This window comes from Ovis aries, chromosome 6, assembly GCF_016772045.2.
Source record: "Ovis aries strain OAR_USU_Benz2616 breed Rambouillet chromosome 6, ARS-UI_Ramb_v3.0, whole genome shotgun sequence".
NCBI classification, from domain to species: domain Eukaryota; kingdom Metazoa; phylum Chordata; class Mammalia; order Artiodactyla; family Bovidae; genus Ovis; species Ovis aries.
The window spans coordinates 86,106,432-86,134,054 of NC_056059.1; the positions used below are offsets into that span (position 1 = coordinate 86,106,432).

At 39.3% G+C, this 27,623-nt stretch overlaps 1 protein-coding gene across 1 annotated transcript in view; it reads right to left on the bottom strand.

The window, feature by feature from the left end:
• The window catches only part of LOC101120331 (sulfotransferase 1E1), a 57,994-nt gene extending 32,079 nt beyond the window's left edge, over positions 1-25,915 (bottom strand). The window contains exon 1 of the mRNA XM_042251487.2: positions 25,799-25,915. The gene's annotated coding sequence lies outside the window, so the exon portion shown is untranslated. The remainder of the gene's footprint in view (positions 1-25,798) is intronic.
• Positions 25,916-27,623: the final 1,708 nt, after the last annotated feature.

Sequence of the window (27,623 nt, forward strand, 5' to 3'; positions counted from 1 at the left end):
TGAGGTAACTCTTATAGTCTATATTCTTGAAAGATTACAGACAGGGAGGAAGGAAGAAAATGGTGGCAGGTTTATAATCTGCTTATAAGAGTGTGTTCCTTATCTGTTATACGTCCCCTCAAAATATATGTTAAAGTCTTGACCCTGGTACCTCAGAACGTGACCTGCTTTGGAAATAGAACCACTATGGATATAACTAGTTAAGATCTTACTATAGTAGAGAGGACCCTTAATTCAATAGAATGATGTCCTTGTGTATTTGTTAATCATATAGACATCACTAAGTCATGTCTGACTGTTTGTGACCCCATGGACCATAGCCTGCCAGGTTCCTCTGTCTATGGAATTCTCCAGGCAAGAATACCACAGACCCAGGGATTGAACCCAGGTCTCTGCAACGCAGGCTGATTCTTTACCATCTGAGCTACCAAGGAAGTTTAAAGATGTCCTTATAAGTTGACAATATAAAGATATAAGGAAAAAACTCCATATCGAGATGGAGGTAGAGACTGGAATTATGTGTCTATAATCCAAGGAACACCAAGAACTGACAGAAGCCATCAAAGCTAAAAAAAAAAAAAAAAAAGCAAAGAATGATTCTATCCACAATCTCAAGGGAAACATGGCTTTGCTGATGTCTTGATTTTGGACTTCAAGCCTCCAGAACTCTGAGAGAATAAATTTCTGATGCTTTAAGCCTCCTAGTTTGTGGTGTTGTGGCAGCCCTGGGAAGCAGTGCACTACCCTTGCTACCTGAAAGTGAAGGGTAGTTCTCTACTGCAATTAACTATGTAATTTGCTTTTTGCAATAGAATATGAGAAGACATGACAGAGGCCATATCTGAGCAAAAGTTTGGAAAGCCTTTGTGTGTTTTGGCTGTCACTCATGTTGTTATCCTCCACCAAGAGAACATAATGCACCAAATAATACCTCCTTCATCTTCAGTGTTAGAACAAGGAGACAAATGAGAGTCACAGAGCCCAGTTACATCATAACTGAGTTGTAGCCTTCAAGTGGAATGAGCAAGAAATTAATTTTTTTCATTTTAGGTCACTGATGTTTTGCAGTTGTCTGTTCTAAATGCTAACTAGTGAAGAAATCCTGGAAAATAAAACTGTATCTTTCCAAATGAGCCATGCTGTAATATATATGATACAGTTAATATAAGGGAGGTACACCCAGGTGGCTCTAGTGGTAAAGAACTCATCTGCCAATGCAGGAGACATAAGAGATGCAGACTGCATCCCTGGGTCAGGAAGATCCTCTGGAAGAGAGCATGGCAACCAATATTCTTGCTTGAACAATCCCACAGACAGAGGAGCCTGGCAGGCTGCAGTCCATAGCGTCGCACAGAGTCTGACATGACTGAAGAAACTTAGCACACATACTGTACTTTAGAAAAATATTATAGAGCATTCTAAAGTAATCTAGGAGTTGTGGGCCTCTGCACAGATTTAGGAAAAAAGATACAGTTTTATAATACAACAAAAGTGTCTTGTTTTAACTAGGATAAAGTGAAAGTGAAAGTCGCTCAGTGGTGTCTGACTCTTTGAGACTTCATGGACTATACAGTCCATGGAATTCTCCAGGCCAGAATACTGGAGTGGGTAGCCTTTCCCTTCTCCAGGGGATCTTCCCAATCCAGGGACTGAACCCAGATCTCCTCCATTGCTAGTGGATTCTTTACCAGTTGAGCCACAAGGGAAGCCCAAGAATACTGGAGTGGGTAGCCAATCCCTTCTCCAGCAGATCTTCCCAACCCAGGGATCAAACCGGGGTCTCCTGCATTGCAGGTAGATTCCTTACCAACTGAGCTATCAGGGAAGCCCTCAACTAGGACATAAAGCATATGTAATTAGAAGTGAAGAATTATAAAAGACTTTAAAATTAGGGTTGGTATTATGAAGGGGATTAGATAAAATCTAGAGCCAAGATCGTAGGAATATCTGGCCTTGAATAAGGTTAGATTACTGTTTCAAAAGAACATTTACCCTGACAGTGATATGGAGAATGTCCCTTCTAGACTGTGATATTATATTATCAAAGAACAAAAATGATTGACTTAGTAGAAAGAAATTTTGTTTAAAAGGCTTATTGCAAAATGGCAGGGGGGCTGAGACGAGGTAGAAGAAGAACCATTGTGATACGTAGAATGTTCTGATAGATCAGCAAGCATCTTAAGAGTTAGGCAAGATATATATTATATGATCTTACTTACAATTGAACTCCCAAAATTCAGACTCATAGAAGCATGGTTGAAGCATGGTTACCAGGAAGTGACTGGGTGGGAGCATGGGGAGATGTTGGTTAAAAGGTACAAACTTCCAGCTATAAAATAAATAAGTTCTGGGAATCTAATGTACAGCATGGTAACTATAGTTAGTAATACTGTATTGTATACTCAAAATTTTCTGAGAGTAGATTTTTTGTGTCCTCCTCACAGAGACAAAGCTAACTATAAAAGATGATTAACATGTTATTTAGTTTGATCAAGGTAATCACTTCACAATATATACTTATATAAAATCATCACACTGTACAATTTATACAATTTTTATTTATCAGTTTTATGCCACGATGGGCTTTCCCAGTGGTAAAGAATCCACCTACAATGCAGGAGACGCAGGTGACAGGTTTGATCCCTGGGTTGGAAAGATCCCCTAAAGGAGGGCATGGGAACCCACTCTAGTATTCCTGCCTGGAGAATCCTATGAAGAGAGGAGACTGGTGGGCTATAGATCATAGAATTGCAGAGTTGGACATAACTGAAATGACTGAGTGTGTGTGTGTGCACAGGCGTGTGCACACACACACACAAGGAAAGCTGGGGATGGGAAAGCTAGGCAAAAGGGGTTTTCTTTCATGCAGAGAAGTCAGCAGACTAGAAAGCACCCTGAGTGGAGAAATGGGATGAAGAGCTGTGTGATGGAAAGGAAGGTCAGAAACTGTCTCACCCTGAGGCCAGCCTGTTTTCAGGATGGACTATTAAAAAAATGATTGTTACTACTCAGTCGTTAAAAAAAAAGATGAAGTACTGTCACTTGCAGCAATATATTAATAGACAGACCTCAGTCAGACAGAGAAAAACAAGTACTGCATGATTTCATTCATATGCGGAAACTAAACAGCAAACAAACAGAAGGACAAAGTAAATAACAAATCAAATGAAAGTGAACACAGATAGAAAGCAGAGTAATGGTCACCAAAGGGGAATGGAAAATTGGTAAAAAGAGTCACTGTATGGAGATGGATGGAAACTAAATTTTTGGTAGTGAGCACAGTATAGTCTCTACAGAAGTAGAAATACAATCTTGTATGCATGAAACTTATCTAATGTTATAAACCAATGTTATCTCAATGAAAAAATGAATTTAAAATTGAATTGTTTATCAATTCAGGCAGATAGCAAGACAAAGTTCAGGACCCTGGGGGAAGGAAAGAATCAAAAGTTTAGTCAATAAGAATTTTGTTCAGTTAATCATTAGCAAGGCAAAACATGGATATGTGGAGGGTGTTGGTGTCACCAATAAACAGGCATCCGTGATTCTTAGCAAAGTCATATGAGAAAGAATGTTTCTTCGGAGAACAACAGAGAAAGTTCAACATTGTCAGCATATAACTGTAAATACATTGAGATGAGAAATCAAATGTCGTTGTTTCCCTTGAAGTCTAGACTTGAAACAACACAAAGTAGTGAATGAAAATAGATTTGATAGCGAGGCTACCTGGTCTGCTTGTGATAAATTGTATAATGCAGGGCAATTATTTTAACTACTATTTCTTTATATAAAAGAGAATAACACATCTCTGCTTACTATAAGAAATGGGGAAATATGAACATCTTTGGAAACACCCTTTGTAAACTGCAAAACATCAGACATGAGTTTACTATCTATGAAGTGCACACGGGCTGAACAAGTGAGCAAGTACGGAGGTGGCAGGGTACAGGAAGAGCCTCATGTTCCCTCTGCTACTTTGTTAGAATATACCGCTTCCTCTGCCCCATGCTTGCCTTCACATCTTGCTTAAGAAGGAAATAATAAATTAGGTTTAGCTTTCCAGAGATAGAAACTTTGGATTCTGTGCTGCCTGGTACTTATCAAAAGCCAGGTTATGAAAGCAATATTTATAGAGTTGTCTGAGGATGTGAATTCTATCAATTTCTCTGGGTATTTTAAAATGCTACTTTTCTATTAAAGTGAACTGGAAGGGAAAGTTGCTCAGCCTTTGTGACCCCATGGACTGACTATACAAGCCAGAGTACTAGACCGCCTTTCCCTTCTCCAGAGGATCTTCCTGACCCAGGAGTCACACCAGGGTCTCCTGAATTGCAGGCAAATTCTTTACCAACTGAGCAATTAAAGAGGAAGCAAGGAAGCAATTAAAACAGGCCATGAAAGAGCCAGCACTTACACTAGCTTATTTTGTCTTCTCATAGGATAAACTCATTGAGCCAAGACTCCATAAGGAGTTTGATGAGGTGGCTGACAGCTCCAACTCTAAACCTGGGGCAGAACTGAATTTAAGTACCAGTTCTGTCACTTAATCATTGTGACCTTGAGCAATTGATTGAAGTTTCTTGTGGTTTATCTATACATGATGTTCGTATAGTAACTTCCTTATAGAATTTCTGGGCCATCACATGAATTATATATTGGAAAAGATTATCACAATTTCTGGAAATCATAAACATTTTTAGGTTATGTTTGTAGCTAAAAAGGATGCTTTGAACTCTACAAGCTTAGAACCTTGAAAGTCAATTGTGTTAAAGGTGATCCATTTGGTTACAGATGATCAAGAAAGAATAGATATTCCTAGTGGGCTAGTCCGGAGAAGGTGATGGCACCCCACTCCAGTACCCTTGCCTGGAAAATCCCATGGAGGGAGGAGCCTGGTAAGCTGCAGTCCATGGGGTCACAAAGAGTCGGGCATGACTGAGCGACTTCCCTTTCACTTTTCACTCTCATGCATTGGAGAAGGAAATGGCAACCCACTCCAGTGTTCTTGCCTGGAGAATCCCAGGGATGGCAGAGCCTGGTGGGCTGCCGTCTCTGGGGTCGCACAGAGTCGGACACGACTGAAGTGACTTAGCAGCAGCAGCAGCAGCAGTGGGCTAGTCAGATTATGACTGGGTATCTAAACCTAGAGTCTCTGCATTACTTGGAGTTAATCTCAAACAATTCAGTGATGGCACCAAGAGAGTAAAATTTTATTTGCACTGCTAATTGAAGAGTAGATGAGGTCACACAGTGAGTGAAGAAAAGAGCAGATGTGAGACAAAGATAAATCGTTGGCATCTTTTCTCTTTGGTCTCCAATGTCTTTCTAAAGACTACATCCCTGTTCTTAGAATTAAGATTACCCTCATGGAAAAACCGTATGTCTAGTTTTAGAAGCTGGATATTTCTGGAACATAAATTTCTTTAATTATTTAGTCTCCTCTTACTTTTAGAAGGGAAAATTAAAAATTAGAACAAAATAAGATTCAATGATGGAGAATGAAATGGCAACCCACTCCAGTATTCTTGCCTGGGAAATCCCACGGACAAAAGAACCTGGCAGGCTACAGTCCATGGGGTCACATAAAAGGTGGACTCAACTTTGCAACTAAACAATAAAGATTTTTAAAAAAGAGAGAGATTATATGTATGATCCATGCAGTCATATAAGAAGGATATTTAATTGATGAAACAGCATGTTACAACCTATATACTGCTTTAGTATTTAACTTAAATGGAAATCAAGACATACTCAATTATTACTAAATTTAACTGTTCTCTCGATAGTTTGATTGTTCTCATCCAGCATAAACTCATCAACACAATTCAACTCTCATTTGATAAAATCTCTAATTGCAAAACTCAATATATAGATATTGGGGAAGGAAAAAAATTCCCTCTGTACTTCTAGGTTCTTCTGACTCAGCTAAGACTTAAATTGACATTAGCAGAAGAAAAACTAAATTTAATTACATATATTTGGAGATTCCATAGGACTGAGGCCCAAAGACAAGTTTAAATTAACTTGAGAATCTTCTTCTGAGAGAAGAGGGTAGGGATGTGGGGCTTTAAAGGGGAGAAAGGCAATTCATATGGAGATGGAAAAACAAATATTTGATAAAGGAATGTTTGTTTATACCATAGAGATATTGGGACACAGAATAGACTTTGGTCTCCAGGCCCTGATAAGCTTCCTACCACAGTAGCCCATGTTCTCTGTAGATCTCTCCGGTGAGAGGGTTTGTCCTGGACCAGGCCCTTTAGCTAAAATCTTTTAGGCAGCTAACAGGGAGGTAATAAGAAAGACTTCCTGAGCCTTTTGGTTCTTAAAAACAATCAGCCAAAACTAACTGTCAAGCTGAAGAGATACATTTTGGGGTGGTAAATTTTGTTTTGTCACCTAATTTTGTTTTATCAAATGGTAACCAAGCAAAAATATAATTCACTCAAGAGGATTTCCCCAAAGTGATTTTCATGAGATTATTTCCAAAGATGCAGCCAAGATTAAGGAACCTGAATTGATAAGGCATGATGAGGCACCCAGAGACTGACTTCAGTAGAAAGTGATCACCATTCTTAGCCTGAAGGAGTGAGGGAAAGGATATTACTAGATTCCAGTGAGAACTGGGGACTTCCCTGGTGGCTCAGCTGGTAAAGAACCCACCTGCAATGAGGGTTCCATCCTTTGATAGGGTTCCATCCCTTGGTTGGGAAGATGCCCTGGTTAAGGGCATGGCAACCCACTCCAATATTCTTGCCTAGAGAATCCTTATGGACAGAGGAGCCTGGCAGGGTGCAGTCCTTGGAGTCTCAAAGTGTTGGACATGACCAAGCTCTATACAGTCAACAAAAACAAGACCAGGAGCTGACTGTGGCTCAGATCATGAACTCCTTATTGCCAAATTCAGACTTAAATTGAAGAAAGTAGGGAAAACAGCTAGACCTTTCAGGTATGACCTAAATCAAATCCCTTATGATTATACAGTGGAAGTGAGAAATAGATTTAAGTGCCTGGATCTGATAGATAGAGTGCCTGATGAACTATGGAATGAGGTTCGTGACATTGTACAGGAGACAGGGATCAAGACCATCCCCATGGAAAAGAAATGCAAAAAAGCAAAAAGGCTGTCTGGGGAGGCCTTACAAATATCTGTGAAAAGAAGAGAAGCAAAAAGCAAAGGAGAAAAGAAAAGATATAAGCATATGAATGCAGAGTTCCAAAGAATAGCAAGAAGAGATAAGAAAGCCTTCTTCAGTGATCAATGCAAAGAAATAAAGGAAAACAACAGAATGGGAAAGACTAGAGATCTCTTCAAGAAAATTAGGGATACCAAAGGAATATTTCATGCAAAGATGGGCTCAATAAAGGACAGGAATTGTATGGACCTAACAGAAGCAGACGATATCAAGAAGAGGTGGCAAGAATACACAGAAGAACTGTACAAAAAGATCTTCATGACCCGGATAATAACGATGATGTGATCACTCACCTAGAGCCAGACATCCTGGAATGTGAAGTCAAGTGGGCCTTAGAAAGCATCACTATGAACAAAGCTAGTGGAGGTGATGGAATTCCAGTTGAGCTATTTCAAATCCTGAAAGATGATGCTGTGAAAGTGCTGCACTCAATATGCCAGCAAATTTGGAAAACTCAGCAGTGGCCACAGGACTGGCAAAGGTCAATTTTCATTCCAATCCCAAAGAAAGGCAATGGCAAAGAATGCTCAAACTACCACACAATTGCACTCATCTCACATGCTAGTAAAGTAATGCTCAAAAGTCTCCAAGCCAGGCTTCAGCAATATAGGAACTGTAAACTTCCTGATGTTCAAGCTGGTCTTAGAAAAGGCAGAGGAACCAGAGATCAAATTGCCAACATCCTCTGGATCATGGAAAAGCAAGAGAGTTCCAGAAAAAACATCTATTTCTGCTTTATTGACTATGCCAAAGTCTTTGACTGTGTGGACTGTGTGGATCACAATAAACTGTGGAAAATTCTTCAAGAGATAGGAGTACCAGACCACCTGACCTGCCTCTTGAGAAATCTGTATGCAGGTCAGGAAGCAACAGTTAGAACTGGACATGGAACAACAGACTGGTTCCAAATAGGAAAAGGAGTACATCAAGGCTGTATATTGTCACCCTGCTTATTTCACTTATATGCAGAGTACATCATGAGAAATTCTGGACTGGAAGAAACACAAGTTGGAATCAAGATTGCTGGGAGAAATATCAATAACCTCAGATATGCAGATGACACCATCCTTATGGCAGAAAGCGTCTTGATGAAAGTGAAAGAGGAGAGTGAAAAAATTCCAAAAAGTATGATCATGACATCCAGGCCCATCATTTCATAGCAAATAGATGCAGAAACAATGGAAATAGTGAAAGAGTTTATTTTTGGGGGGAGAGGGCTCCAAAATCACTGCAGATGGTGACTGTAGCCATGAAATTAAAAGACAATTACTCCTTGAAAGAAAAGCTATGACCAACAGCATGGTAAAAAACAAAGATACTACTTTAATAACAAAGGTTCATCTAATCAAAGCTATGGTTTTTCCAGTAGTCATGTTTTGATGTGACAGTTGGTCTATAAAGAAAACTGAGCGCTGAAGAATTGATGCTTTTGAACTATAGTGTTGGAGAAAACTCTTCAAGGAGATGCAGAGGAATCCTAAAGGAAATCCTAAAGGAATCCTAAAGGAAATCAGTCCTGAATATTCTTTGGAAGGACAGATGCTGAAGCTGAAACTCTAATACTTTGGCCACCTGATGTGAAGAGCCTACTTATTGGAAAAGACTCTGATGCTGGGCAAGATTGAAGGCAGGAAGAGAAGGGGACAACAGAGGATGAGATGGTTGGATGGCATCACCGACACGATGGACATGAGTTTGAGTAGGCTCCCGGAGTTGATGATGGACAGGGAAGCCTGGCATGCTGTAGTCCATGGGGTCGCAAAGAGTCAGACACGACTGAGCGACTGAACTGAACTGAGTTGAAGATATCAATCATGGGGCATTCTAGTTAAACTGACTTAGCAAAATTCTTGCCCAAACTATGCTTTACACGTATTAAGATAAGCCCAAGATCAGGCCTATTCAAGTAGTGGGCTCAAAAAAGCCTGACTAAGGTTTGGTCAAAGAAAGAATTCTTGATCTACCAGCAGTACAGGGCCATGCTGCTCTCTACTGGCACACATCAGTATCTGCAGATATTTCATTTTTGGATTTCTAGCTTGGAGCACATGGTGCATTAGTGAAGAATCTGTCTGCCAATGCAGGAGATGTAAGGGATGTGGGTTTGATCCCTGGGTCAGGAAGTTCTCCTGGAGGAGGAAATGGCAACCCACTCCAGTATTCTTGCCTGGGAAATCCCATGGACAGAGGAGCCTGGTAGGCTACAGTCTGTGGGTTCTCAAAGAGTCAGATATGACTGAGTACACACTCATACAGACAGCTTGGAGCACAATGAAAATCAAAGATAATCAGCAAGTTTGAAGATAATAAATTCTACTAATTTGCTACTGTTTTCCGAAGTTCTGCAAGAGTAGCTAATTTTTTTGTTTCATATTCTTTTGAAAAGCAATTCAGACAGTTAATTATTTAAAAATCAATTCAAGAAACAATTTCTTAGCATCAAGTAAGTGCCAGACATTATGTCAGTCACTGAACACACATAATTCAATCACAGGTAAAATTTACCTTCAAGGAACTCATGCTATAATAACTACCCAGAAGTATTATTTATGATAATAATGACAAAGGAAGTACCAAGAGGAAGAGTATGTGCTTTTACTTTCCCCATCCCTAGTTAATTTCATAAAAAGCAATTTTTTTTCCCCTACAGTGTCATTCTCTCAAGTTCTTGAACCAAACCTGACAGAGCCTGGTAGGAAAGAAGGTTTAAAATTATTTTTTCTTATTTTAAGATCATTCCTCAAAAAAGTTATTTCTTTATTTACGATGTTGTTGCAACCTTCTCCATTACCTTTGAAAGTGTTCTTACCTACACGAGACCACATCTTCCATAGTTCCATGAAAGTGAAAGTAAAAGTCACTCAGTCATGTCCAACTCTTGTGACCCCATGGACTATGCAGTCCAGGCCAGGATACTGGAGTAGGCAGCCTTTCCCTTCTCCAGGGAATCTTCCCAAGCCAGGAATCAAACCCAGGTCTCCTGCATTGCAGGCAGATTCTTTACCAGCTGAGTCACAAGAGAAGTCCTCTATAGTCCCATAGTTGGATATGAATTCTATACTGAACTTCAGACAAATGGAAAGAGACATGACATGTGCCTCAATTCTATCTTCTTTAGAATCAGATTCTTTCCTTGTTCACTCTAGTTAGTAAAGAAAATCCTATTTCAAAAAAGGAAAAGATCTAGGATCCAAGCACAAAAGCTTTCCCCTAATGCCCACTGATTTATAAATATTACCACTAAAACCCCTTTCCCCCACAGACATGAATACTGCTCACTGCTCAAATACACTCCAATTCATCCCACTCCATTGGACCTTGTGCTTCAATTTATGAACACCCCTCAGGGAGATTAACCTTACACATGGATTGGGTCCCGTTTCATCCTCTTATCCACCCAGTCTTTCAGCCCATTTTAACATAGCCTGAAAGATGCGGGAAGGTTTCATGCAAGAGATAATATTTGAGCCAGGTTTAAAAGGACAACTCAGATTTCTATAAAGAATGAAATGAAAGAGAAGAAATAACATTCTAATTAGAAGAATAGGTGTAAGACATCTAAACACTACGTAAAAATAATGATCTGTATATACTGATAAAAAATTATCTCTAGGACATTCATGAATGAGAAAAACTGGGAGAAAAGTAATTCATAAGGTGTTGTCTCCTTAATTTAAAATAAACAAGCAAAAATATATATATTTTAATAAATGTATACATGTAAGCAAAATGCTCTTGCAAATTGATTTGGAAGAACCTCTGGAAAAGGAGTTCATGATCTGAGCCACAGTCAGTTCCGAAGCTTGTTTTTACTAACTGTCTAGATCTTCTCCATCTTTGGCTTCAAAGAATACAATCAATCTGATTTCAGTATTGACCATCTGGTGATGACCATGTGTAGAGTCTTCTCTTCTGTTGTTGGAAGTGGGTGTTTCCTATGACTAGTGCATTCTCTTGGCAAAATTCTATTAGCCTTTGCCCTGCTTCATTCTGTACTCCAAGGCCAAAATTTCCCATTATTCTGGGTATTTCTTGACTCCCTACTTTTGCATTCCAGTCCCCTATAATGAAAAGGACATCTATTTTGATGTTAGTTCTAGAAGGTCTTGTAGGTCTTCATAGAACCATTCAACTTCAGCTTCTTCAGCATTACTGGTCGGGGCATAGACTTGGATTACCATGATATAGAATAGTTTGCCTTGGAAATAAGCAGAGATCATTCTGTTGTTTTTGAGATTACATCCAAGTACTGCATTTCAGACTCTTGTTGAATGACTTCCTTGGAAATGAACAGAGATCATTTTGTTGTTTATGAGATTGTATCCAAGTACTGCATTTCAGACCCTTTTGTTGACTATGATGGCTACTCCATTTCTTCTAAGAGATTCTTGCCCACAGTAGTAGATATAATGGTCATCTGAGTTAAATTCACCCAGTCCAGTCCATTTTAGTTCAGTGATTCCTAAAATGTCAATGTTCACTCTTGCCATCTCCTATTTGACCATTTCTAATTTGCCTTGATTCATGGACCTAACATTCCAGGTTCTTATGCAATATTGCTCTTTACAGCATTGGAGTTTACTTCCATCACTAGTCACATCCACAACTGGGTGTTGTTTTTGCTTTGGCTCTGTCTCTTCATTCTTTCTGGAGTTATTTCTCCACCGATCTCCAGTAGCATATTGGACACCCACTGACCTGGAGAGTTCATCTTTCAGTGTCCTATCTTTTGCCTTTTCATACTGTTCATGGGGTTCTCAAGGCAAGAACACTGAAGTGGTTTGCATTCCCTTCTCCAGTGGACCACATTTTGTCAGAACTCTCCACCATGACCCATCCATCTTGGGTGGCCCTACATGGCATGGCTCATAGTTTCATTGAGTTAGACAAGACTGTGGTCCATGTGATCAGATTGGTTAGTTTCTGTGATTGTGGTTTTCAGTCTGTCTGCTCTCTGACAGAGAAGGGCAAGAGGTTTATGGAAGCTTCCTGATGGGAAGGATTACTGAGGGGGAAATTGGGTCCTGTTCTGATGAGCGGGTCATGTTCAGCAAATCTTTAATTCAATTTTCTGTTGATAGTTGAGGCTGTGTTCCTTCCCTGTTATTTACCTGGAGCCAAACTATGGTGGAGGTAATGAAGACAATGGTGACCTCCTTCACAAGGTCCCATGCATGTACTGCTACACCCAGTGCCCCCAGCCCTGCAGCAGGCCACTGCCGACCCACGCCTCCACCAGAGACTCTTGGACACTCCTGGGCAAGGCTGGGTCAATCTCTCGTGGGGTCACTGCTCCTTTCTCCTGGGTCCTGGTGCACGCAAGGTTCTGATTGTGCCTGCCAAGAGTTTCTTTCCCAGTCCTGTGCAAGTTCTGGCAGCTATATTGTGGAATTAATGACAACTTCCTCCAAAAGGGGTTATGCCATACCCACATTTACTGCAGCCAGACCCCGAGCCTCTGCCCCTGCGGCAGTCCGTTGCGGATGTGTACATCCTCAGGAGACACAAACACAGTTCTGTCTCAGTCTTGCGGGATCTCTGGATCCTGGTGTGCACAGGTTTGTTTGAGCCCTCTGAATGGTTCTGGCAGGTATGGGGTTTGATTCTAAATGTGATTTTGCCCCTCCTACCATCTTGCTCCAGAGGTTGGTGATGGACAGGGAAGCCTGGCTTGCTTGCAGTCCATGGGGTCGCAAAGAGTCAGACACGACTGAGCTACTGAACTGGCTGGCTGACTGATCATTTTGCTGGGGCTTCTCCTTTGTTCTTGGACATGGGGTATCTCCTCACAGTCACTCCTGCCACACAGCCACCACTCTATTGACAAATTCAGACTTAAATTGAAGAAAGTAGGGAAAATCTATAAACCATTCAGATATGACCTAAATCAAATCCCTTATGATTATGCAGAGGAAGTGACAAATAGATTCAAGGAATTAGATCTGATAGACAGAGTGCCAGAAGAACTATGGACAGAGGTTCATGACATTGTGCAAGAGGCAGGTATCAAGACCATCTCCAAGAAATGCAAAAAGGCAAAACAGTTGTCTCAGGAAGCCTTACAAATGACTGTGAATAGAAGAGAAGCAAAAGGCAAAGGAGAAAAGGAAAGATAAACCCATTTAAATGCAGAGTTCCAAAGAATAGCAAGGAGAGATAAGAAAGCCTTCCTCAGTGATCAATGTAAAGAAATAGAAAACAATAGAATGGTAAAGTCTAGAGATCTCTTCAAGAAAATTAGAGATACCAAGGGAATACTTCATGCAAAGATGAGCACAATAAAGGACAGAAATTGTATGGACCTAACAGAAGCAGAAGACATTAAGAAGTGGCAAAAATACCCAGAAGAACTATACAAAAAGATCTTCATGACCCAGATAACCACAGTGGTGTGATCACCAACCTACAGCCAGACATTCTGGAATGCAAAGTCAAGTGGGCCTTGGGAAGCATCACTATGAACAAAGCTAGTGGGAGTGATGGAATTCCAGTTGAGCTATTTCAAATCCTAAAAGATGATGCTGTGAAAATGCTATACTCAATATGCCAGCAAATCTGGAAAACTCCAAACCGATCTGGAAAAGATCGGTTTTCATTCCAATCCCAAAGAAAGGCAATGTCAAAGAGTGTTCAAACTACCACACAATCGCACTCATCTCACACGCTTGAAAAGTAATATTCAAAATTCTCCAAGCCAGGCTTCAGCAGTACAAGAACCATGAAATTCCAGCTGTTCAAACTGGATTTACAAAAGGCAGAGGAACCAGAGATCAAACTGCCAACATCCATTCAATCCTTGAAAAAGCAAAAGAGTTCCAGAAATATATCTACTTCCGTTTTATTGATTATGCCAAAGCCTTTGATTGAATGGATCACAACAAACTGTGAAAATTTCTGAAAGAGATGGGAATACCATACCACCTGACCTGCCTCTTGAGAAACACGTATGCAGGTCAGGAAGCAACAGTTAGAACTGGACATGGAACAACAGACTGGTGCCAAATTAGGAAAGGAGTGTGTCAAGGCTGTATATTGTCACTCTGCTTATTTAACTTATATGCAGAGTATATCATGAGAAACACTGAGCTGGAAGAAGCACAAGCTGGAATCAAGATTGCCAGGAGAAATATCAATAAACTCAGGTATGCAGATGACATCACCCTTATGGCAGAAATCATCTTGATGAAAGTGAAAGAAAAGAGTGAAAAAGTTGGCTTAGAACTCAACCTTCCAGAAACTAAGATCATGGCATCTGGTCCCAACATTTCATGCCAAATAGATGAGGAAACAATGGAAACAGTGAGTAAGTTTATTTTGAGGGGGCTCCAAAATCACTGCAGATGGTGACTGCAGCCATGAAATCAAAAGATGCTTGCTCCTTGAAAGGAAACCTATGACATAACTAGACAGTGCATTAAGAAGCAGAGACATCACTTTCCCAATAAAGGTCGTCTAGTCAAAGCTATGGTTTTTCCAATAGTCATGTATGGGTATAAGAGTTGGACCATAAAGAAGGCTGAGCACTGAAAAACTGATGCTTTTGAATTGTGGTGCTGGAGAAGCTCTCTGGAGTCCCTTGGCCCTCAAGGAGATCAAATCAGTAAATCCTAAGGGAAACCAACCTTGAATATTCTTTGGAGGGACTGTTGCTGAAGCTGAACCTCCAATACTTAGGTCTCCTGCTGCAAAGAGCCAACTCACTGGAAAAAGACCCTGATGCTGGGAAAGACTGAAGGCAAAAGGAGAAGGTGCAGCAGACAATGAAATGGGTTAGATATCATCTCTGACTCATGATCATGAATTTGGTTAAACTCCAGGGGATAGTGAAGGCCAGAGGAGCTTGTTCCCAAGGTAGTCCATGGGGTCACAAAGAATCAGACACAATGTAGAGACTGGAACAACAACAACAACAATTGGCTGGATTTATAAAACGTGATGATGTAGGATTGTGTGTGTGTATGTATATTAGTATGTTCGTTGGGAAATTAGAAACAGCTTGTTGAGAGGAAAGAATAAAAATGCTCAGTAGGAAAAAAAAAAATTAAAACATGACTGAATGGCAGGACTATAGAGAAAATACTTCTACATTTTTATGTGGGCAAGACTTTATGAAATGTGGGGTCCAAGTTAACAAACAAGACTTGGTAGTTAAAAGATCCTGAAATCTACTCTCTGACAGATATGTCTTTATATCATTTGGAATCCAGGAAACATCACCTGGACTTTCAAAATTAGAGGCACTTGACATATTTCCATCTCTGGAGATATTTATTTACATTCCAAAGAATAAGAACCTTGAAACCTTTTATTTGCCAATTATAATTTGTTTAAATTAGGGAAATTAAGTTTCCCTTTCTCTTTCTGGACCAGAGGAAGTCAATATGTTTATAGAACTCCCATTTATATTTTTGGGGTTCCATTCCTGTAATGTAAAAGCAGCCTTTGTACTTGCAGGTGTGTCTATATGGCTATCACTTTACTTCAGAAAAAGAAAGAACTAAGGCAAAAGGGAATTAGCAAAGTAATTATTGTGGTGAATAATACCTCTGATCACTTCAAATTCTATGCTTACTTTCAGATAATATGAGAAAATATAAATATTAAAATCTTATCATAGCACTGATATTCAATTTCACTGAGAATCATGCTTTTGTGGCAGAGTTGAAGGTGGTTATATTCTTAGTGTTTTGCTTTTTTTCTTGATCCCATCATTTTCTGCATATAAATTGAAAGATATTATTTTGTCTTTTTTGTTTCACAGTTTTCTATTAATGGCCTAGTAGGTGTCAACTACAAATTACATTTGCCATCCACCTCTACAAGGTTTAAATCATGTGTTAACTGCAGATGCTGATTTTCAACAGCCCCTGAAAGGAATTCAGAGTGGAGAGTAGAAGTAAGGCACTCTGTACTCCGGGGAAATTTGCAGGATAGGTCTTTAGAGAGATAGATATTTTCAGGAAGTGATTTTATGAGCTCAATTCTTGTATCTCCTCATATCTGGAAAAGCCCTAAAATCCTTCATGGTGATATCTGCTCCTCATGACTAGCAGTATACTTCATGAGACTAGCAGTAACTTTCTGCAAAAAAATATCTACTTTTTGCACGTACTCCCCCTTCAACAAAATCGCATATATGCTGACCACCCTGTTCACCTTTTTGGAGCAGTTCTTCAGCACTATCTGGGGTGCTGTCTTCTGGGATATAGTCCTCATTTTGCCCTTAAATAAAACTTGATTTGTAACTCTGACATTGTGTGTGTGTGTGTGTGTGTGTGTGTGTGTGTTTTAAGTCACCAGGAGGCAACAGAGAATGAGATGGTTGGATGGCATCACCGTCTCAATGGACATGAGTTTGAACAAACTCTGGAAGATAGTGAAGGATAGGGAAGCCTGGCATGCTGCAGTTCATGGGGTTGCAAAGAGTCAAACAACTTGGCTACTGAACTACACAGTGCCAAAGTACAATACTGGATAACAGCAGACTTAAATTCCCACAGTTTGCTGAGATGAAGCAGGCAATAGACAAAACAAGTGAGACATTTAGAATGCCAAGTATTAATTGATACTAATTTCCAAAAGGTAAAGCAGGATGATAAGGTAAGGAGTAGCTTATCTTAAATATAGTGACCAAGAAATTTCATTCTGAGTAGGTATTTGATTCCCTGATAGCTCTGTTGGCAAAGAATCTGCCTGTAATGCAGGAAACTGAGGTTTAATCCCTATATCAGGAAGATCTCCTGGAGAAGGGGTTGACTACCCACTCCAGTATTCTTGAACTTCCCTTATGGCTCAGCTGGTAAAGAACATGCCTGCAATGCAGAGGACTTGGGTTTGATCCCTGGTTTGGGAAGAACCTCTGGAGAAGGGAAAGGCTACCCACTTCAGTAGGTCACAAAGAGTTGGACACGGCTGAGCGACTCACTTTCACTATCAGGTAGTATTTGAATAGGGATCTGAATAAGAAAAATGAGTGACCTATATAAATATTTTGGGGAAGAGCATTCCAGAAAAATGGCACAGTAGGTACAAATGTGCCAAATCAAGGGCATGCTCAGTATATTTGGGGAATAGTAAAGGGGGGGTTATACTTTGTTGACTATGCCAAAGCCTTTGACTGTGTGGATCACAATGAACTGTGGAAAATTCTGAAAGAGATGGGAATACTAGACCACCTGACCTGCCTTTTGAGAAACCTGTATGCAAGTCAGGAAGCAACAGTTAGAACTGGACATGGAGCAGTAGACTGGTTCTACACAGAAAAAGGAGTACATCAAAGCTGTATATTTTCACCCTGCTTATTTAACTTCTATGCAGAGTACATCATGAGAAACACTGGGCTGGAGGAAGTACAAGCTGGAATCAAGATTGCAGGGACAAACATCAATAACCTCAGATATGCAGATGACACCACCCTTATGGCAGAAAGTGAAGAAGAACTAAAGAGCCTCTTGATGAAAGTGAAAAAGAAGAGTGAAAAAGTTTGGCTTAAAACTCAATATTCCGAAAACTAAGATCATGGCATCCAGTCCTATCACTTCATGACAAATAGATGGGAAACAGTGGAAACAGTGGCAGACTTTATTTTTCTGGGCTCCAAAATCACTGAAGATGGTGATTGCAGCCATGACATTAAAAGATGCTTATTCCTTGGAAGGAAAGTTATGACCAACCTAGGTAGCATATTAAAAAGCAGAGACATTACTTTGTCAACAAAGGTCCGTCTAGTCAAGGCTATGGTTTCTCCAGTGGTCATGTATGGATGTGAGAGTTGGACTGAAGAAAGCTGAGTGCCAAAGAATTGATGCTTTTGAACTGTGGTGTTGGAGAAGACTCTTGAGAGTCCCTTGGCCTGCAAGGAGATCCAACCAGTCCATTCTAAAGGAGATCAGTCCTGTGTGTTCTTTGGAAGGAATGATGCTAAAGCTGAAACTCCAGTACTTTGGCCACCTCTTGCAAAAAGTTGACTCATTGGAAAAGACTCTGATGCTGGGAGGGATTGGGGGCAGAAGGAGAAGGGGACGACCGAGGATGAGATGGCTGGATGGCATCACTGACTCAATGGACATGGGTTTGGGTGGACTCTGAGAGTTGGTGATGGACAGGGAGGCCTGGAGTGCTGCGGTGTCGCAAATAATCGGACATGACTGAACAACTGAACTGAACTGAACTGAACTGAAAGGGGGTTAGTATGGATAGAGGAGAAAAAGGAACAAGGAGAGAGAGGACAGGAAAAAGGTTGGGGAGCCAGATTGCAAAGGGATTTGGTGTCCACTCTAACATCTTTGGTTGTTTTTGAAAAATTCAACATGGAGATCTGAGCAGAGGACTGAGAGATTTGATCCCTATTTTAAAAGATTTACATTAGTGACTGCGCTGAAAATAAATGTGAGATTGGAGGTGTGGGCAAGAGTAGAATCTGAAAGAATAGTCAGGATATTAACTAAAAAAACATGCATACACAACAATGTAAGAGTTATAAATTCAGCTTTGGGGGGAATTGCTGAGGACTATAGCCTGGGAGACACCCTCTCAGCTAGTTCTGAAGAACTGCTCTGAAAAGGTATGGGGAAGTCTGTATCTCTCTCTGTATATATATATGATTTTGGTGAAGAGGATGCATGCAACCAAGCACACAAATCTCTAGAAGATTTCTGCTAGTTACAAGGAACAGATATCTCTGTTAATGATTTTAGGGCCCCTTTAGGTACGAGAAGATGCAAGTACTTGAGTTCAAAAGTTTCTCATGAAAATACCTAACTATCTGAAATTCTATTCTTTTGGTTTTCCCAAAGCACAGTGTGCCTCTTTCCTAATCTCCATCCTTTACTCCTTTCAGGGTTTGTTAGAGGTCAGCAATCACAGTGGCTAATGACCTAATTCTTATAGAGCTGTATGGTGGTTGGCAAGTGTTTTTTCAGTTGGCAAGAATTTTTTCAGCTATTCAGGCAATGGACCATGATGACTTGGACATAAATGAAAGTGATGGATTTGTAAGAAATAGCCACAGAGCTGACAGGATTTGGGAATGGTAAGTGAGAGAGTGGAGTAAAGGATGATTCCACAGTTTGGGGGCTGAGCAAGTCAAAGAACGTTTTCTTGGGAATTTACTCACTTGGGATACAAGTTACAAGAAAGGGAGGATAAGAGTTAAATTTTGAGAAGTTGTGTAGACATCTACATGGAGATAAGTAGCAAATGTTGAATTTTAGGGGAGCATTCCAATGTAGAGATAACAGTCTGTACCCTATAAATGGTTTATTTTGTTCTTCATGAAGTATAACTTTCATTCAGTTTTTTGCTTAAGCATCACTTTCATAGGCATTTCTAGATTGATTTATACCAATGTTCCCCTAAATTTTAGTCCTCCACTCTTCAGTATGATAATTCACAGGAATTATCTCCACATGGCATATTACACATAAGTTTTTGTTTGTTTTCTCTCTCCCTCCATCAGAATAAAATATAAGCTTCATTAAAGAAAAAGATTTATTAGTCATTGCATTGTCCCTAGTAATTGCCTAGCACATAAAATAGTTAATCTGTAAGTACTTTTGAAGCAAAGCATAAATAATGCTTACTGAGATACTTATATGCTTCACATATTATTTTTTGAGTAAAGTAATTGTAATTATTCACATATTTTTCCCAAAACACCTACCCAAGCATCTAGCATTGTTTTTTTGGTTTTTTTTGGTTTTTTTTCTTTTTAATTTTCCTTTACAATACTGTATTGGTTTTGCCATACATCAACATGAATCCACCACAGGTGTACCCAATCCTAAACTCCCCTCCCACCTCCCTCCCTATACCATCTCTCTGGGTCATCCCAGTGCACCAGCCCCAAGCATCCTGTATCCTGCATCAAACCTAGACTGGTGATTTGTTTCTTACATGATATTATACATGTTTCAATGACATTCTCCCAAATCATCCCACTCTCTTCCTCTCCCACAGTCCAAAGTCTGTTCGATACATCTGTTGTCTCTTTTGCTGTCTTGCATACAGGGTTATCATTACCATCTTTCTAAATTCCATATATATGTGTTAGTATACTGTATTAGTGTTTTGTTTTGTTTTTTTCTTTCTGGCTTACTTCACTTTGTATAATCGGCTCCAGTTTCATCCACCTCATTAGAACTGATTCAAGTGTATTCTTTTTAATGGCTGGGTAATACTCCGTTGTGTATATATACCACCGCTTTCTTAGCCATTCATCTGCTGATGGACATCTAGGTTGCTTCCATGTCCTGGCTATTATAAACAGTGTTGCGATGAATATTTGGGTACACGTGTCTCTTTCAATTCTGGTTTCCTCAGTGTGTATGCCCAGCAGTGGGATTGCTGGGTCATAAGGCAGTTCTATTTCCAGTTTTTTAAGGAATCTCCACACTGTTCTCCATAGTGGCTGTACTAGTTTGCATTCCCAGCAACAGTGTAAGAGGTTTCCCTTTTCTCCACACCCTCTCCACCATTTATTAAACATATTTAGTTAGCAAATAAAGACCTGAATGGTTTGTCATTGACTTTTATTTAATGCAAATTTATTTTAGCAATTTATTTTGCACATTTGTAGGTAAGGATAATAAAAGCCCTAGGGGGCTGTTAAATTGAAGGAGCCTTCTGAGCATTCCAAATGAGAGATTATGTAGTTTACCCAGGTACTTCCTTATATCTGGTGCTTCTTTCCTTCCTGGACATTTAGACAACTGTATTTCTTTGAAGGAGGAAACAGAATAGGCTCCATCTTGAGAGCAGGACTCCATCTTGTGCCAAACTGTGGACTTTGAGCTATATGCCCAGTATCTATGGAAACGACATACCAACTGGAAAACCAGACCCCCCCCCCCCCCCCCGATGGAAGAGCCCCAGGGCTCATACCTGGACTCTCCATCACCTAAAAGCCTACCTTAATTATCTGTGTAACCAAATAGAATCATAAATTCTATTATGGTTATTGGGGTATGACCACAGGCCTATTGATAATTTATTTATTAGTCATAGCATTGTCCCTGGTAATAATTGTGAATAATTACAATTACTTTACTCAAAAAACAATATGTGAAGCATATAATTATCTCAGTGAGCATTACTTATGCTTTGCTTCAAAAGTACTTACAGATTAACTATTTTATGTGCTAGGCAATTACCAAGCAAGAATACTGGAGTGGGCTGCCATTTCCTTCTCCAGGGGATCTTCCCAACCCAGGGATCGAACCCAGGTCTCCTGCATTGCAAACAGATGCTTTATCATCTAATCCACTAAGGAAGCCCTATTGATAACTGTCCACTGTTAACTACCTAGGCTTAAGGCACACTAATTATGGGTTTAAGGCATACAAATCACAGGTTAAATTTGATTGCATCTTTCTTTTCCTTTGTTCAGACTAGTTTCAGAGAATCTGGGGAGGTGGGTTTGAGCACGTACACTTAGGATATATAAGGTTTTCACAAAAACTGGTCAGGGTCCTTGGCTAAGAGGAGACTCTGCCTTGGGCCCGACAGTGTAATAAACTGCACTCCACTATTTGCATTGTCCTTTTGAGTGAGTTTTTCTCCCGGAATGCATGGCTACAACATCTTAGCCACTTTGTCTATGTCCTTGTAAGACAAAGGATAGAGGACAGTCCTCTTGATGATATCCCATTCACTTTTACAAGAATAATTACTGAATTATTCAGTAGGTACAACTGTGGATCAATAGCTATTTTTCACATTTACTGCCTCACTCTTCATCATCTACCAAAGAAACATTTCCAGTATAAATTCTGCCTGTACCAGACTCCATCCAGCCACAAAAATTATGGAAATCTTTGCTCTGCCTAAGGACTCTTAAAAGAAGACAATTTTGGAGTCAGTTTCTTGGGAAGAGGCTTATTGGTTACAGAATGTTTTGAATACAAGATGAAGAAGCATAAAGAAGCTGGTTCCAGTTTCCATTGGAAGACTTGGTCTGTAGAATTTTGAGTCCCTTAAGTATCTCATTAAACCTTAATGAATAACTTATGTTTCATTCTTAAAATATTTTTCTTCTTGCTGTGCATTTGATTACTTTTAACTACTGACATTGGCCACTTGATGGAACTGTTGGAAAAGACCCTGATGGTGGGAAAGATTGAGGGCAAGAGGAGAAGGAGGTGACAAATGATGAGATGGTTGGATGGCATCACCAACTCAAAGGACATGAGTCTGAGCAAACTTCAGGAGATAGTGAAGGACGGGGAAATTTGTCATGCTGCAGATCATGGGGTCGCAAAGAGTCAGATATGATTTAGCAACTGAACAACACTGACTTTATAAGTCAAAGAGCTGTCACTTCCTTGATAATTCCCTATTAACTCCAGCTTCTGATCCCACTACCAGAAAGCAGTATAAATTAAATTCAGCTCCTATCATTACTTTTGGAAAATCTTCCTCCCATTTTCCTGTCATTTTAATCTCATTTTAAGGATTATCATCATCTCTTTGATATCTTCACAGAGCAGGAAAAATATGCCATGATCATTTTCCCTGCAACCTTTTTCATGGTCATGTCAGGTACCCTAAAACACTAAAAGAAAAGAAAACAACTGTGATAAAAGTTTCTAACCTGATTGCCTATAGTGTCTGTGTTGGAGTTTTGAGAAAAAAAAAAAAAACAGTTTATAAATCATTCCATATTCAACAAAGTATCCATAATACATTCAACTTCTCTTCCCCAGCAGTATAATTTATTCTATACTTGAAAAATAAATGAACAGATCCATGAATTATATAAAGAGCTTGCTATATGAAAGAATACAAAACAAGAAGAGAAATATAGCACAGACCTCTGGACTGTGGTGTTGGAGAAGACTTTTGAGAGTCCCTTGGACTGCAAGGAGATCCAACCAGTCCATTCTGAAGATCAGCCCTGGGGTTTCTTTGGAAGGAATGAGGCTAAAGCTAAAACTCTAGTACTCTGGCCACCTCATGTGAAGAGATGACTCATTGGAAAAGTTCTGATGCTGGGATGGGTTGGGGGCAGGAGGAGAAGGGGATGACAGAGGATGAGATGGCTGGATGGCATCACTGACTCGATGGACATGAGTCTGAGTGAACTCCGGGAGTTGGTGATGGACAGGGAGGCCTGGCATGCTGCGATTCATGGGGTCACAAAGAGTCGGACATGACTGAGCGACTGAACTGAACTGAACTGAACTGGGCATTACAGGTATAAGGCATATAAAAGTAATTTTGAAAAAATAAACTTGAAATGGTCTTGAAAGTCAAGTAGAACTTTGGCAGGACATGAAGAAGGGAGAAATAATTATATCCAAAGACAACAGTGTGAATATTCCAGTATTCTGGCCTGGAGAAGATTCTAATCGAATCTGGTCTGGGAAGACTACAATAGAACATGCCCACATAGTTTTAATTGTTTTGTCATTCTTAAAATGTTATATGCCTCAACTGTTAACATCTATATATTCTAAAAATTTCAAAAATGCATATTCTCAGACCTAATCTCAAATCTCCTGAATCATAATCTCTGAAAGGAGGTCCATATTCTGTGCTTTGATTATCCCTGTGTACAATTCCAAAGTACATTAAGTCTGAGATTCATTGATATAACTCATTCAAAAGATCAGATCAAAAGATAAATTAAGTAGAACTAATCAAGACCTAATATCTATCCAGTCAAAGCATTATAATAATATATATTTCAGAAATGTCACAATTGGAGGTATTAATGAATGTCTATATCATATATAAAGTTTAATCTTATAACATTACACAACTTTATAGGGCTTCCTTTGTGGTTCAGCAGTAAAGAATCCACTTGCAATGCAGCAGATGTGAGTTTGATCCCTGGGTCAGGAAGATTTGCTGGAAAAGGAAATGGCAGTCCACTCTAGTATATTTGCCTGGGAAATCCCATGGACACATGAGCCTGGCAGGCTACAGTCTATGGGGTCACAAAGTGAAACACGACTTAGCGACTAAACAACAACACACAGTTCTATAAAGAACAAGCTTGAGTAAAACCATTTGCAATTTCAGGCATAATCATGTATAATTCCATAAATACAACTCAGTTATAAATAGAAGCTCATTTGTATTTTTCCACATCACATTCTGTTACCCATAGAATAACTGTTAATAATCTGGCATGTCAATTCACCAACCCCAGCTGTCCTTGAGAAAAAAATCCAATTTACTCTCTTTTGGATGCCTACTAAGAAATCGTAGTCACCTAATAGTTTTTCCTTTTAATAAAAGAATACCACAGAGTTATATTCATGTTTAGCATGAATCAAATGCTACCATTTGTCAAATTGTAATTTTCAGAAAACTATGAAACAACAGCATTATCACCTACATTTTGCATATAAGGACACAGAGACACAGAAGTGGTAAGGAATGTACCCAACATTCTTCACTTAAGAGGTGGGAGAACCAGAATGAGTGTCCCAGAACCCATGCTAATTCTTTTTCTTTGTAATATGTTAAAATCTTCTTTGTTTTGTTTAAGTCAGACTTATTAAGGCATACTGTACTTAGAGTAAAATTCACCATCTTCCATAGGCCAGTCACTATTCACAGGTTACATTTTCTTCTTTTATAACAGTGTTTGTCAAACTGTGGTTCCCAGATCAGTAGCATCAACATCACTTGGAAGTTTGTTAGTCCACCCCAGTCTTACTATCAGAAACTCAGTAGGGGGTGAGAACCACAGCACATGTCATATTTATCAGAATTAACATCAAGATCATTTTAATATGTTGAAGTGAAACTGGAACCTCACCTTTGTATTCTTCCTCCCCCACACTCATGACTCCAGTGTAATACTGAGAAAAGCTATCAGGCAGGTCCTAATTCAGAGACATTCTACAGAATATCTGACAATTGTTCCTCGAAATTATCAAGATCATCAAAAATAAGAAAAACTGTCACAGTTGAGAGGAGCCTAGGAGACATAAGAACTAACTGGAACAGAAAAAGATATTAAGTAAAAAACTAAGAGAATAGAGCTTCCCTGGTGGCTTAGTGGTAAGGAATCCACCCGCAATGCAGGAGACATTAATTTGATCCCTGAGTCAGAAAGATCCCCTGGAAAAGGAAATGACAACTCAATCCAGTATTCTTGCCTGGAAAAATCGGTGGACAGAGGACCCTGGTGGGCTAGAGTCCATTGGGTCGCAAAAGAGTCAGACATGACTTAGCAACTAAACCACTACCATCAAGGGAGTAAAAATCAGTATATTAATATTAACTAAAGTGCATATATCAGCAACTGAATGGGCATGAGTTTGAGCAAACTTTAGGAGACAGTGAGGGACAGGGAAGCCTGTGTTACTGCGGTATATGAGGCCACAAAGAGTCCGATACGACTTAGTGACCTAATGACAATGTAGTAATACTGGTTCAGTCGTTGTAACAAATGCACTCTGGTAATATAAGGTTGTTTTGCCAAAAGTTTTACTTTTGTTTTAGGTTCAAAAGATTCGTTAACCAACAAAACTGCCTGTTAAACACTATAAAAATTTTCAATATGTCATAGAGGATTATTTAATTTAATTTCAATATACAATCATTAGAAGAAAGGAAAAATAGAAATAGAGAAAGGTAGAAGTACATACATCACCAAATTGGGCTGATCAATATTGAGAGCAGTCTGGAGTTCCAATCAGGAAAGAGTCCCAAACAGTGCTTCCCCTCCACAGGTGAGATTCAAATCGCAGTGTCAGGAGCTCATGCTTTTTAAATCCAGGCCACAAACTGATAACCATCATCAGTCTGACTGCAAAAATGCAGTTCTGGTTTTACTTTAACATTTTTATGTTTCATCTTGTGAGATAAGAGAACTTCCAAACCGAACCCTCAGGGGCTGAAGAAAATTCCAAGAGTCATTTTCTATCTTATCTAAAATGCCACTCAGTTCCCTGGTAAAAACCTATGCACTCACAAGCCGGCAGGAGGCTAGCAAGTCATCAGGGACGTGTTCAGATAGGTCAGAATCAGATCAGAGGCCTATTTTGCTTTCTTGCCGCTTAAGACTGAACAAGACTGCCTCTATTTTAGTTTCCCTAACAAAGATATCAGGAAAAATTAGATTTGGGGTATATGGGAACTCTCTTCACAATCTTTCTGTAAATATAAAACTGTTCTAGGGCTTCCACGGTGGCCCCAAAGTAAAGAAACCACCTGTCAATGCAGGTTCAATTCCTGGTCCAGGAAGATCCCACATGCCTCAGAGCAGATAACCCCATATGCCACAATTATTGAGCCTGTGATCTGGAGCCTGGAAGGCGCAACTATTGAGCCCATGTGCTGTTTACAGAAACCCATGTGCCCTGGAGCCTGTGCTCCACAGCAAAAGCCATGGCAATGAGAAGCCTGCACACCTCAACTAGAGAGTAGCCCCCATTCTCCCCAACTAGAGACAAGCCTGTGCAGCAACAAGGACCCAGCACAGCCAAAAACACACAAATAAATACATACAATTTAAACTGTTCTAAAATTAAAAGACTAGTGAAGTGAGCAATAAAATAAGAGTTTAACTTAAAAGTTAGGGGAAAAAAAGAATAATATGTCAGAATAAGCTCCAAATGTATAAAACTCAATATTACAAACAAAAGAAAAGAAAAAGTTTTTAGAGAAAAGAAAAAGTTTTTTAATTTTGTCTTTGAGATACAGATTAAAATTGAGGAAGACAAGCAAAATAAACTAAGAAAAATATCACACATGCAAACAGTACTGAAAATGAGAACAAGTGATTTATGAAGAGTTAAGATATCTATGAATATCTTCTTTGCCAATAGATTTTAAAATAGACTAAATTGAGACAATTTTGAAAATATAATTTTCAAATATAATTTTAATAAGTACAAAGAAAAATATCAAAGCATTAGGTTTTAATTAAATTTCTTTAATGATTATTAAATACTATATTATTACAATTAAAGAAATTTAATAAATATTTACATAATGCTATAGCCATTAAATAAGTTTAATAAACAATTTAAGACTTTACAGAAAACAAATATCAGATTTAATTATTTTACAGGGGATGTCTATTAAACATTGAAAGAAAAAATATTTGTTGATATTGCTTTAAATTTATAATGATGTTAAAAGTTATGTCCTCGATTCCAATAAGCAGAGCTAAAACCTATAAGGAGTTTTAAAGTAAGCAGCAGAGAAGTAACATTGAGAAATAAAAGGAAAACTAGACTTCAAGATTTATTATAACTCTGAACACCTTTGTGAAACATATTCCAAGTGTTAAGGAAATTCAAAGTTTTCTTTCTAAATTAAGTATTTTCTGAGCATTCCAAAAGAAAATATTTGAATTTTGTGTGTAGGAAAAAGTCTTCGTATGGACCGGGGGCAACCTCAGAGGATCATTCCACCTCCTCCTCTCCTCTTGTCTTTCTCCTCCATCCCTCCTCCCCACATCCTCCT